Raw genomic sequence first — 14,539 nt, forward strand, 5'->3', positions numbered from 1 at the left:
CACAGATCATTTAGTTTTCTGAAGCCTTTTTTCCTTTTCAAGCTTCTATCACTGAGCATAGTCTGTTGGTCAGACAACTTGAAGTAATGCCAGAAGTTATATGCTCATGCTCTAGAACTAGACAAACATGAATTTGAAATGAATTTCCTACATTAGTTATCTAACCTTAATCTAAGTATATTACAGTTTACTCATATGTAAAATGATATAATAATTCCTAAGATTTGTGAATACTTGCTGTATTTCAGGCACTGGAGTATTTTTCATATAGTAATTAATCGTCGCAGTTCCATTAAGTAGGTTGTAGTTTACAGATAAGGAAACTAAGGTGCAGGAAAGCTGAGCACTTTGCCCATGATGGCTACTAAATAGATGGAAATATTCAGAAGACTGTGTTCCAGAATCTGGATTTTTAGTCATTACACAATGCTAGTGCCTGACAAATAGAGCTTTATAACTCAACCTTTATTATATCAATTGCTATTTATTTTATGTACTAAAGATCCATTCCATATCTACTCCCATTACTTCTACCTGGATGATACAGAAGCCCCTTAGGGCAGAACATCTTATCTTTCTTCAATCCATCCTCCTCACAGTTTTCCAAGGCTCTTTAGCATTTCACTTCCCTGATCAGAATTTTTCAATGGTTTGCCTCAAATACTCGATATATATGGCCTATAGCGAGCCACATATATCAGCCCCACCATTACTCTCCTATCCCCTGATCAGAAACCCTATGTGTAGTTCTTGAAGATGTCAGTTTCTCCAATATTTAAAGTAGAAACATGTCATATCAGTCATAATTTTGCATATTATTTTCTCTGGCTGGAACGCTATCATCCACTTTGTCCATCTGTCAAAGTCCCATTTCCCTGCAAATGTCACCTCTCCTTTCACATGGCCCCCAATTCCCCAGTGTAGAGTAGATATTCATGCTCCAATGCCTTTGAAACACATTGATTGCATTTATATATACAATGAACATTGGCATTTCTATACCCCTCCTGTATGATAGGTACTGTCTTAGTCTGTTCTGGCTGCCATACAAAAATACCAGAGACTGAGTGATTTATAAACAACATAAATTCATTTCTCACAGGTCTAGAGGTTGGGAAGTCCAAGATTCAGAAGCTGGCAGATTTGGTGTCTGGTGAAAGCCTTCTTCCTTTTAGACTGACATCTTCTCTCTGTGTCTACACATGGAAGACAGGGCAAGAGAGCTCTCTGGAACCTCTTTGATAAGGGCACTAACCCCATTCATGAGGGCTGCATCCTCATGAGCTAGTCATCTTTCAAAAGGCCCCCCTCCAAATACCATCACATCGGATATAACACATGAATTTGGGGGGAACAAAGGCATTCTAGTCTATAGCAAGCACCTTGAGAGCAATGATGATGGCTGTCCACCTTTTTTTGTCCAGTATTTATCATACTGCTCTGCACATAGTAGACACTAACTATATTTTAACTGAATTTCATTCTCTTAACATCGCTCAGAAAATGTCAAAGCCAGGGGCACCTGACTGATTCGGTTCGTGGAGCATGCAACTCTTGATCTCAGGATTGTGAGTTTGAGCCCCATGATGGGTGTAGAGATTCCTTAGAAAATGTCGAAGCTATAAAAACTCACAGCCCCTTTCCCACCAGATTATTTTAACCTATACTTCTCAGAAATTAAATTTCTTGGGAAATTGAAAATTTCTTGGAACAAACACACTCGGTTCTACAATAGATACTGATCTCTAATTACTGAGCTAATCCTAATGAAAGAAAGACCTGATCAAACCGACCTAAACCCACTGTGGGACTTAGTTGGGAGGCAGAGAGTAACAAGGGAAGACAGAACTGGGTGAATGGGGTTGACCGGGGCTGACCACTGGTCTAATACACCCAGAGTGCCCTTGCTGCCCAGGAGTGATTGCCACATTCCGGCCTTGCTCTCTGAGTCATACTTATTCCTTTATTTTCTCTTGGGTTCCCTGCATTTGATTCTTCTTTCTGTGAGCCTTATCACCCTACTTTATCCCCAGTCTCTAGTTTTTCTTATAGCAACTCCAGTCCTTTTGTAGAATTGAGGCTCTACCATGTTCTTTCTAGTCCTTTTCCTGAGAAAGTATTGAAACTGTCTTAATCTCAACCCAGCTGCTTTTTTTAAAGGGCAGACTATCTGGAAAAGGAACTTCAAATTTTATTGACAGTATATCTTAATATAGTGAGTGTGTGTGTGTGTGTGTGTATGTGTGTGTGTTTTCTACCCAGCACCTCTTCCTTCTTGTTTTGGTAAAAATACTTAGATTTCCATGTGGAAAATAATCCTTCTCCCATTATATGTGGTCTTGGAAGGGATGTCAATGAAAAAGCCCTACTTTTGCCTTATCTAAGGCCAAGACATGGACACAGGGACACTTGAACTAAGATAAACTCTCTCTCTGGAAATTAAATCTTGAATGGGGTAACACAGTTATTGATGATTAATCTGATGGCAGCAATCCAAAGAGACTATAAATTAGTCCTGACTATTGGATTATTGGAATTATCTGTTTTGCAGTAATTTCGTAGTTTATAATATGCATTATCTGCAATAACATTATGACAGTTCCATACTTTTGTTTGACACACAATACATAGATAGAACAGATTGATCATATTTGGTCTGTAGGTAAATCATAAATCTTTTTAAATTGCTTAACTATATACCATTCTGAATCTTTTCATTCCACCAGGAAAATACAGGTTTTTTTCCCCTCTCTTTAAAAAAAATTAAATACCAAAATAACTATACTTAAATAAATAATGTTATGATGATGGCATTTAGAAATTCACAATAAGGCCAAAGCCTTCTATTTGCAGGGCTGCTCAGCCCTGACCCTGTGGAACACTCTGGGCAGGCCTGTGGGTTTTCTTCTGGGATAGTCTGAACTGAAGCTGGGAGGGGGCCATAGTGCTCACTCTCTTACCTTTGTTTCCTTTGCTCTGGATTTTAATTTTTGTAGGAGAGAAGTCAGCCCTAGGACTGGATCAGTTATGAAAGGCTGTGGGGAATTTCCTATTACAAATCAGAAAACAACTTAGATGTTTTCAACGCTTAACTTCAGGGCACTTTTTCCAAGACCCTCCTGTCAACACGCAGCTTCTGTTCCACCTGAGCTCCAGCTACCTGTGAGCAGGGCAAACAGCAACATCATGAGGTAGACAAGTGGTTGGACTTGATGATGCCTGGAACCGATGACACTGAATGGCGAACAAGCCATGGAGAGATCTGTGACATTTTGAAAAGGGTGTGTTGTAAAAGGTCAAATCTTTTCTTTTCCAGTCGAAGTAGTAACAGTTCTGTTGTTTGAAACCTACATACTCCTTAGAAGACTTGTTCTACTTAGAGTGGAATATTATGCCTGGGCGGTGTTGGGGGAGTGGGGGTGGGGGGTGGGGGGGTGGGGCGGGGGAGAAATCAACACAAAGAAACTACAAAAAAGAGCAGGAAAGAAAAACAGTTAAGTGCAGCTCCTGTGAGTCCAGCAGTTTTTTTTTTTTCTCAATGTAACAAGAGGTTATGTGTCTGTCCAGTCTGTACGGCCACCCTTACACACTGAAATGGAGGTGGATTAAATGCATGAGGCACCTGCTCTAACACAGAAAACTTGCAGATGTTATCAAGCAGTTCCATCTGAACTTTAACAGGACAAACGGAAATCATCCGTAGGCTGGAAATAAAACTGCAGTTTCTTTTCCCCAAACGAAATCCACGCGAAAAGTCCTGTGTGATTCCAGAGTAGAAATGGAGTGATTTGAAATGTCAACGCCTCCCCACCCCCATTTGGTAAAGAAAGAAAGTACACGTCGAAATATTCTAATTCCACATGGGAACAACAAAAAACTGTCTTACCCACAGTGCCCTGCCCACAAGTCCCCTGAGCGAGGCGAGGTGGCCCCCGCGATGCCCTGGCAGGTCAGCTTGCCCCAAGCCTTGGGCCCTCTCGGAAGGACCCCGCTGCCGGAAGGAGGTTTCCTTCCGCGTATGGCTTTGTGCAGGTGTGACTTCCGTCTTTAACTGAAGGCCGCCTGCATTTTTGTTTCCAGCGCTGAGGAGAAGTCAGACCGCAGGGGCCTCTACCTGCCGAGAGAATGCGCTGGCAACGTGGGTGGGAGGCAGCGTCCCCTTCTGGCACCACAGAGTTGACAGTAAAGTAAGAAAAGCTCTCCTAGCGGCCAGACTTGGACGCCGTCCTCCCGCATGGCGGCCTGCAGCTTTCCCATGCTCGCCGCGAGACGAAGCTCTGGCCGCCTGCGGTCGGGACCCGCTTCTGCGGCAGCCATTCAGACGGGTCGCGGTTCCCGCGCTCTGTGGGCAGAAACGCCGACCCCGACCCCGACGTGTGTGTCGTCAGCCGCTTCCAACCACTCGCCACTGCCTCCGAAGCCCGGCCGTGCCCCGCGGCGCGGATTGGCACCACGTGAGTCCCGTTTTGCTTTACAGTTTTTATTGGTAGCTGGTGCCGACCTGGAGGTGACTGTCTGAGCCGGGGTGGCCTGTCACATCTGAATGATCCCGCTAGCGGCACCTCGTGTGGCACGGCTAACCGCAGGAATAGGTTCTACTTTCACTTTTCCTTCTTCGTGGTCTTCACACAGGTCTTGAGGCTCTTGCTTAGGAGGGGCCGGCACGGCCACCTGAGTGACTGGCCACCTGCCTGGCGACAGCGTACGCGTTCGCTGGGGCCAGTCGGGCCTCGCTGGTGACGGGCACCACAGGGATCCAGTGGACGGCGCGAACCGTCTGCGTGGCAGGCTGCTGGGAGGTGGAGGTGGTCACCGGGGCTGCGACGGTGGAGGTGACGGGCCATTAAGATGGGTGGACTAGACGGAGGCGAGCCTGGTGCCCTCCTGGACGAAGGCCCGTAGGGGCTGTGAGGCGCCAGGCTTGGGCTCCAGGGCTGTTGAAATCTTCTCTCGACCCCTGGGAGGGGGGGTGGGGGGTGGGTGGTCTGAGCGCCACCGATGTGAGCAGACAGGCTCCAGCGGGGTTGGGAGAGGCCGGGCACTTCCGAGAGCGGTCCCAGAGGGATTCTGAAGCAAGGCCCTAGACCTCCTTTCCTAAAAACCTACTCAACTAATTTGCTTTCGGAGGCAGGATCTATCCTCCAGAAGGAACCTTTACCTGGTTCTTCCTGGGAACCTGGTACTTTGATGCAATAACAATTCAGAGAGACATTGTGGCGTATTGAATTCTGCTTGCCCTTGTAGTATGGATAATTTTTTAGTGATGTGCACATACATTCCATTTAGAGTGAGTGGTTTATCAGGAAACATCGTAATTACTTGTATGATTAATTGTGTGCAGGAATAAGGTGGCTTCGTATCAGCCTTTAGGCTGTCTCTACCCAGAAGCTTCTTGTTCGCTTTCTGTCTGTGAGTTGTGGGCCATTAAATTGAAGTCAGATGGGATTCCACAGCGGGTTTTGTACTCCCCAGGGGCTGGATGGGCCAGTTTGCAGCACTGGTGGTTCCCGCAGCCGGAGGCGAGGGGGCTGATGAAGTGGGCCGTGGTGTCTGGAATGTCGATGGCCAGGGGTGAGATGTGGGCCTGCTCGGGTTTCACGGGGAACTCGGCGCCTCCCGTCTCTCCCTCTTCTCGCTGGACAGGCAGCGATCACGATTTTGATGTTTGTGTTCGGGAACCCGGACGTGCACGCGCGCTGCAGCTGCAGCGGCGGCTTCCCACGCCTCTGAAACACTGTCCGTGAACGTGCGCTTCTGGTGGATGCAGCGCAGGTGGAAATCACCACAGGCTTGGGGCCTGGGCTATGAGGTCAGCTCCGGGCAGCTCTGCCCTGGCCACTGCTGCCTGGGGACATGAAGGTCTGGACGTGGTGCTGCAGGGTGGCGCCAGCGACCAAAACTCATGTCCTTTGAGTCCTGGGACGAGTTGGGCCCCATGGTCACTGAGCGCTTCCTTAGGTACTGGAACTGGAGGCCTTACGTGTGCACCATGGCCCAGTCTCACCATTGAACTGAGGGCCGCACCAGGCCGCTGGCCCTGTCCTGTTTCTTTCAATATTCTATCCAATGCTTTATTGTTCGGTTCTGTAAATGACCTCATACCTTTGTAAGAAATCATTTTTTTGTGTCCTTGCATTGAACAGTGTTGGTTTACATACTAAAGCCCCAATTGACAAACGCAAATTCCTTGCTGCAGTGCCCTTCTCAGCAACTGGGAAACATTGAGATCCCAGTGTTAACTCTGCTGAATCACCAACACCAACAACAAGGGTTTTTAATAATAGGGTTTTTAATAGTTCTCCAATCTTCCCGTAACTGGGAACTGATGTAACTAACAGATCCTATGATTTGCCCCAATGCGCTAATTTTCTGTGTGGTCAGTCCTTGTCATGATGATAGCACCGTCTATATTTACTCTTGTTGTTGTTGTTGGGTTCAGTGTCGATCCAAACTTGTGCCACCTACTTTCATTATCTGACCAAACCTTTTCTTTTATGCTTTTCTGAGGTATAATTTACAGATCAGAAGATTCACCTATTCCCAGTGTACAGTTTAATGATTTTTAGCAAATTTATACGTTGGGTAACCCTCATCACAATCCAATTTTGAATGCCCAGTCTTAATGTGTATATTTTCCATGGCTCACTGATGGGTCCTAAAAGCATGTACTGTACAAGCTATAGCAACACCAGACATGGGGCAAACCTGGAGATCTGCTGGTGTCCTCAAGCTTAATGTAAGGGGAAAGTGTCAATGTGGTAGATTTCAGAGACAATTACTGTTATTGAAGGGGTGATGCCAAGGGTCAAATAGAAAAGACACTAGAAACCCCAAATGGGTTCCACATAATAGGAATCAGCAAGACAGACAAGGCAACTGGAAGCAGGACACAAGAAAGACATGCTATGTGGTTCAACGTTATGCTGTGGGCAGATCTCACTGCTTTGAATGGATGCGACACACTTTTGCTTGATAATGCCACCTGGTGCCTGATACCCCAGATTTCATTTAACATAAATTTCACTTGTTAAATTTTTCACTTAACAAATTTTTAACACATGGAATGAAAATGTTAACATATATGATATTAGCCTTGGGACTAGGGTTGAAAAATTTTTATTCTTCCTCCTTTACTCTTCATCTTACAGTGAACCTATCTGTGAGAAAAGTGGGTGATACGTGACTCACATAATGATGATGATACTTTATTCTAGCTCATGTCATACCATATTTGAAATTAGTACCCTTCTGCTGCATCTCAAGCTTATTGATGAATTACACCATGTAGGAATATAAAAAAATTAAGTTGGCAGATTTTGGAGACTGACTCTAGAAGGCTGGTGTTAATCATGAAAAGATCTAATATTGAAACAGAACAGCTAGAGTGAACTTGGAGGAGAATAGAACTTTTAATTTTTTCTCTCCCCCATTGTTTTTACTATCTGTGATCATGTCTTCAAGGTGGCACAATACAGAGTGGCCAGCAAGGCCTTCCTGTTGCTTTTGTATGTTCCAGCTTATTATTATTGTGAACATGATTAAGTTCTGTAAATATCTTAGTTTGGGGCTTAGCTGCAGCTACCCTGGAAAAAGAATATAGATTGAGAAAGGTACAAAATATATGTTTCCCCCTTTGGTAATGTTTAGTTGATTTGTTATTTCTTCAGAGTAATTAAAATTGGGTGTCAAGGACAATTTTTTGAACATCAAAGAAAAACAAGAGCCCTGAAAAATAGAGATATCAGAAGTATTTCTTTATTTTATCTTTATGACATGGGTGACCATGGAAATGGAAGGGGTTAGAACAGAGAAAACTAGAGAAGATATGGTACCATTGGGGATTATAATGACTTTGTGAAGGTTTCTCTTTCAGAGATAGGTTCAGTTTGGACAACTGACTAACTCACATTATGTGGTGTACTCTAAGTGGCCAATAAAATTCCCAAGGTTTTTCAAAGCAAATGGTGTTTGTATCTCACCAAAGACCCACATCCAAAATGTTACCCAAGACTTGTTCATACTGCTTTGAAACTATCCCCATGATTCATAGATTTTTACAATTTCTCTGTTTCTGTTGCTTTTTCTTAAGTCCCCACTATTTCTTGCCTGGATTCTGTGATGGTCTCTTTACTAAACTCCCCACCTCAGTTGTGCCTCTAAATCTATTCTGTGCATGGCTGTCAATGGCTCTGCTCATAGCCACCATGCTTGAATTTTTAAGTTTTCCATATCTTTCAGAATAAGGTTGACATATTAGGAAGAGTCTTCATGTACTCTTCCAACATCATGCTTACCCCTTTCGTTCCTTACACTCTTATGTATCAACTGAGTACAACTATTTCATTTATTCGCTCATCTACTTAGCGAATACTGATTGAGGATTCAGCATCTGTTGGGCGCTGATCTGGGTGTTGGGAGTACAGTAGTAATACTTCCAATTTTTAGAATGATTCCTGTTTGCTCTTACGTGTAGTTCTGTGCATATCTTCCTCTCTTCCAGGAATTCCCTTCCTCCTTACAAGCCTATTTTCTGCTAGGTGCACTTCTGACTTACTTCTGATAAGCCTCTCCTATCCTGTAGGCTGAATGAGGTGACATGATGTGTCATCTCATAATACCCTCACCCCTCATGCATTTATCACACTACATTTTTCCTCTTCTCTTTATACTCCACTAGGGTATAAGCTCCTTAAGGTGATATATCCTACTCCTTTCTGTATCTCCAAGACTGTGCCTTGCATCTTATAGGTGTTTATGGGAGATCCTTTGAAAAATCTCCAAATGGGTTATGAAATCCTAGACACTGCCTAGTAATGATGTTTCCTTCTGATGGGAACAGATGAATCAAATATACTTTGATCATTGTTTTTAAAGCAATTTATGCAAAGGTGGCCATGCCTTTTTATGAAAGATATCAGCACAAAGGGAGAAAATAATAACATTTGCAAATCTTTTGCTTAAAGCTTTTCCTTAGAAATCTACTTGTGTGCTTTTCTAGACAACTATTTTTTTTTAAATGTATCTGTCTCCGTAGCTAGGTTAGGAGAAATTTTGATCTTAAATTTGAACTTTTATATATGAATTAAGACAAACAGACGTTACAGAAGTTGTAATGCATTTCACCACAGATACAATTCCTGCTCTGGAGAAGACATCAGAACATAGTCCCCACTAGTAGAGCACACCTGAATATCCCATCAACTGTGGCCCAGTCCCCTCTGTTGTCTACTCCTGAGAAGGCTGGATTCTCCAGAAAACGGACCCTGAAATTTGTATATGAGAGGTTTATTGAGGAGGGCTCTTGGCATCTACACGTGGGGTGGGGTGGGAGGAGGTGAGTGAAGAAATCTGCACTGTGAACACTTATTATCCTACAGCTTGTAGTCACTTAGTGGGAAAATCTGATTTTGAGGTTCAGAACCATTAGGAAAATTCAGATTCCCATCTCCATGGAAATGGAGGGCTATCCTAGGGCAGGAAAATTATAGTAGATCCTGGTGTTTGCTTTCAAGTTTATTTCCCTCTTCTTTCTTGCTGTTAAAACTTATCCAGTTGTTCACCTGCTATGTAGCCATTGCCTCGGGAAAAGTGACTCCGATCCTTTGTTTCAAGAGGATAAATCTGACTCTTCTTAGCCAATCATTGTAATTTGATTCTGTTCTCCAGAGACTGGATTAAGAAGAGGCATGTCATCTTTCTGGCCAATTTTCATTTCATCTTTGGATGAGGGGATGTCTGCTGGTTACTTCTCAGAAAGGCTTGTTTTAAGAAAGAAACATGTTTTAAAAAACCAGTAACATTATTCTGACTCTGGATGTAGCTGGATGAAGAAGTGGTCTACAGCTGCTGCCGTCACATGCACCATGAGAAGAACCAGCATAAGCTGATAAGCAAGATATTAAGATGGCAGAATGAAAAGATGGCAAGAATCTGGTCCTTAATACTTCTGTGCTACTGAATTAACCAACCCTGAAACTTCATGCATTAGGATGCTACAGAGAAACAGAATCGATGGGATATATATGAAATTATAAGTTCAGTACATATATGTTCTGTTGATTTTTTATAAGGAATTAGCTCATGTGATTATGGAGGCCAACAAGTTCCAAAATTTGCTGTCAGTAAGCTGGAGGTCTAGGAGAGCTAATGGTATAGTTCCAGTTCCAGTTTGCGTCTAAATGCCCAAGAACCATAAGAGGTAATGGTGTAGTTCTAGTCCGAAGCATGACAAGCTCAAGACCCAGAAGAGTTGATGTTTGAATTTGAGTCTGATGGAAGAACACTGATGTTCCAGCTCAATGGCAGTCTGGCAGGAGGAATTCTGTCTTACTCAACTGAGCCTTTTAGTTCTATTTAGGCTTTTGATGGGTTGAATGAGACCCACCCACATTAGAGTGGGCAATCTACTTTACTCAGTCTCTCTATTTGAATGTTAAACTCACCCAAAAACACCTTCATAGAAACACCCAGAATAATTTTTTAACAAATATCAGGGCACCTCATGGCTCAGTCAAGTTGACACGTAAACTTAACCATTACAATTGATCCCTTATCAACTTGTCAGCCATATGCATCTCTTTAAGCCATAATTACTCTCCAAATGAAGACAATAACAAGGTCATAATTTTATCTAGGACCATACAACCATCTTGCATACAACTGAAAATGCCCCTTCTCTAGAAGAGGAGGTAAAGTCCTTGAGTGATGTTTGCTATTCTTCTTTTTTTTTTTTTTTTTTTAAATTTTTTTTTAACGTTTATTTATTTTTGAGACAGAGAGAGACAGAGCATGAACAGGGGAGGAGCAGAGAGAGAGGGAGACACAGAATCCGAAGCAGGCTCCAGGCTCTGAGCTGTCAGCACAGAGCCCGACGCGGGGCTCGAACTCACGGACCGTGAGATCATGACCTGAGCCGAAGTCAGACGCTAAACTGACCGAGCCACCCAGGCGCCCCGTTTGCTATTCTTCTTGATATCCTATAACTTAAATACCATGATGTAAAATTAGCAATACTTAAGTATTATGATACAAAGTCAATACATTTTATGTTACATAACGGGAATAAGAGAGGAAATAAGACAGAGATATACATAAGCTAATATACATGTAAGTATATTCACAAAAAAATAAGAAGAAAAAACTCATGACAATTAAGTGCTTATTTCTGTAACCGGTTACATGGTCATAGCTAGTATTTATCACTACCTTCTTTTACTACCCATTCTGTATTCACTCTGCCTTCATCAAGCACCTTAGCTGGTCATGGTTGATTACCTGATGAGGTGACCAAAACCTTTATTCTTGAAGGGTCTGGGCTATTAGTAGTTCTGCCTGGATTGTTTTTTTTTTTTTTTTTTTTTTTTGTCTTCTAGTGACCTTAATCACAAAGTATGGGAATACTAAGGGATATATTTCAGACATACTCTTCCTGCTCTGCATTGTAGAGTAGCAGTCCAATTTCCCATTAGCAGTCAGAATCAGTCACCCAAGACAGCACAGTAACTCCCTTCTTTGCCTGTTGATTCAGACACAATGAGTCCAAAGTGGTCAGGTGGCAGGCTTAACTTCTAGTTCAATGGAATCATTGTTGTGTCTCCTGGTGAAAGCATTCCTTCCTTAGGAACTAAGACCTCTAAGCCAGCAGACAGAAAGTTGCAAGAACAGGAAGCAAAAATTTTGCTAGTGAGTCATTAAGAGTAATAGTGAGTGCTGCTACTCCTGTTTCCATCCTTTGATTCCTGGACCCATGAATTCCAGTTATTGCAGAAATAATTCCATATATTGAACATTGATTCAGATCATACACAGCCATCTGGAAAACCTTGTTCCAGTCCTGCAAGGTATTAGCATCTAGCTTGTGCTATAGCTGAGTCTTCAAAAGACCATTCTACTGTTCTATCAAGTCAGTTGCTTAAGGATGATGCGTAACACAGTAAGACCAGGAAATTCTGTGAGCCCACGCCCATGACCACAGCTCATTTGCTGTGAAGTGAATTCCTTTATCAGAAGCAATGTTGTATAGAATACATGACAGTGCGTAAGATATTCTATATGTCTACAGTGGTAGTTTTGGCAGAAGCATTGAATTAAAGGAAGGCAAATCAATATTCAGAGTAAGTGTCTATTCCAGTAAAAATAAAACTCTGTCCCTTCTATAATGGAAGGGATCCAGTGGAATCAACCTGCTACCAGATAGATGGATGATTACTTCAGGGAATAGTGTGACGTTAGGGACTCAGTGTTGGTTTCTGCTGCTGACAGGTTGGGCACTCAGTAATGGCCATAGGCAGGTCAACCTTATAGAAGTCCATGTATATACCAGTTCCATTTGATGATGGAGTCCTGCTGTGTATGCCCAACTCTATGGCTCGATGGGTAAGATAGCATCCAGCTCATGATGGGCAGTGGGATTGCTTCCTAACTTGGTGGGCCAACAATTAAGCAGTCAACTTCTAATAAGACCCTGTATAAGTCTCAAAAGGAGAGTAGTTATCTGTGGAAGATGGCAGGACTTTTTCCCAAAATCCAAGAGCCTACACTGTGATTTACCTATAGGAGTCCGCCAAAAGCTCTAAATAGGATTTCTGTCTGCCACTGATATTTCAAGCATCTTTGGATCTGCCTGCCAAATCATATGGCCCAAGTAGCAGAGCAGCTTGCATGGACATGTTGCAAAGCCTCTTTAAATTCTGGGCCCCACTCAAAACTAGCAGCTTTACAGGTTACTTGGTAAATGGTCTGGAGTAGCACACCCAAATGAGGGATATGTTACCTCCAAAATACAAAGAGGCCCTTTTAGTGGTGTGCCTTTTTTCTGGTTGGAGAGGGGGTGCTGGATACAGCAACTTATCCTTCGTGTTGGAAGGGATATCTTGACATGCCCCACACCACTGGACCCCTCACAATTTTTTATTTATTTCTCACCCACTGACACACAGATGTCTTCCCAACAAGGTTAGGATACTTCTTGCTTGCCAGATCCAATCAGTTCAATGCCATCAGTGTAATAGACCAGTATGATATCTTGTGGAGAGAAAGGTGATCAAGATCTCTATGAACTAAATTATGACATGGCTAGAGAATTGATATACTCCTGAGGTAGAACAGTGAAGGTCTCTTGCTGGCTTTGCCCACTGAAAGCAAACTGCTTCCAGTGGGCTTTAAATGACAGGGATGGAGAAAAAGGCTTTTGCAAGATCAATAGCTGGATAGCAGGTACTAGGAGATGTGTTAATTTGCTCAAGCAATGAAACCACATCTGATATAGTAGCTGTAACTGGAGTCAACACATCCTTAAACATACAGTAGTCCACTGTTATTCTCTAAGATCCATCTGTCTTTTGTATAGCCAAATAGGCATGTTGAATGGGGATGTGGTGGGAACCATCATCTCTGCAATTTTTCAAATCTTTGATGGTAGCACTAATCTCTGCCATCCCTCTAGGAATGTGTATTGCTTTTGTTTTACTATTTTCTTAGGTAAAGGCAGTTCTAGTGGCTTCCACTTGGCTTTCTCACCATAATAACCCTAACTCCGCAAGTCAGAAAACTAATGTGGGAGTTCTGCCAGCTGTTAAGTCTGTCTAATCTAATTATGAGTTCCAAAACTGAAAAATAACTATGGGTCATTTTGGTCGACCCACTGGGTTTGATGGAACTGATAGGCCTACAGTGAGGTGGACCTGGGCTCAAACTCCATTGACTTTTATAAGCCTTTACTCTAGCTGGTGACCACAGTGATATTTTGGATTTCTCGGAATTAGTGTCAGTTCAGAGCCAGTGTCCAGTAGTCCCTGGGAGATCTGATTATTTTCTTTTCCCCAATGTACAGGTCCTTTGGTAAAGAGCCATAAGTCCCTGTGGGAAAGACTGGGAGAAAGATTAATAGTATAAATTTTTGACAGTGTACTGGGGCCCTTCCTCAAGGGGATTTGGCCTCCCCTTTAGTCAAGGGGTTCTGGGTCTGTAAACTGGCTCAAGTCTGGGAGAGGCCATGGCTCTCTGTTTTTATGATTCAGGTTAGACTTTTCATTTAACTTAGAACTTTTTTGCTTATACAGATCATGTAAGAATTTAGTAGACGTGCTGCTTATTTCACTTATAGGAACACCACGTTCAGCTAGCCAGTATCATAGGTCTGTATGAGTCGGACTGTTGTGACTGTTGCTTTCAGTCTGCTATTATGGTAACCCTGCCCACCTTGCCTTTGGTAGTTGAATGCCCTCATTTCACCCCTGCCACACCATGATCCATTTACTCTCATTACATTTAGGTTTCCCAATTCAAGGACTGCAGTCCCCACTGTAAAGTCTGGCCTCCAGAGAATAATGATCGAAGCTCTTCAAGGATGCTGGGGGGTGCCTGGGTGGCTCAGTTGATTAAGCGTCCGATTTTGGCTCAAGTCATGATTTCAAGGTTCGTGAGTTCAAGCTGTGCGTCAGGCTCTGTGCTGATAGCTCAGAGCCTGGAGCCTGCTTTGGATTTTGTGTCTTACTCTGTCTTTGCCCTTCCCCCACTCACACTCTGTCTCTCTCTCTCA

At 43.1% G+C, this 14,539-nt stretch overlaps 1 protein-coding gene and 1 pseudogene across 1 annotated transcript in view; one reads left to right on the plus strand and one right to left on the minus strand.

Annotated features, from left to right (window-relative positions):
- Positions 1 to 4,078: 4,078 nt before the first annotated feature.
- The window catches only part of PDE7B (phosphodiesterase 7B), a 584,524-nt gene continuing 574,063 nt past the window's right edge, over positions 4,079 to 14,539 (plus strand). The window contains exon 1 of the mRNA XM_058735376.1: positions 4,079 to 4,454. The gene's annotated coding sequence lies outside the window, so the exon portion shown is untranslated. The remainder of the gene's footprint in view (positions 4,455 to 14,539) is intronic.
- LOC131515485 (forkhead box protein K2-like) overlaps positions 4,203 to 14,539 on the minus strand; it is a 28,066-nt pseudogene continuing 17,729 nt past the window's right edge.

Source organism: Neofelis nebulosa, chromosome 6, assembly GCF_028018385.1.
Source record: "Neofelis nebulosa isolate mNeoNeb1 chromosome 6, mNeoNeb1.pri, whole genome shotgun sequence".
Classification (NCBI taxonomy): Eukaryota; Metazoa; Chordata; class Mammalia; order Carnivora; family Felidae; genus Neofelis; species Neofelis nebulosa.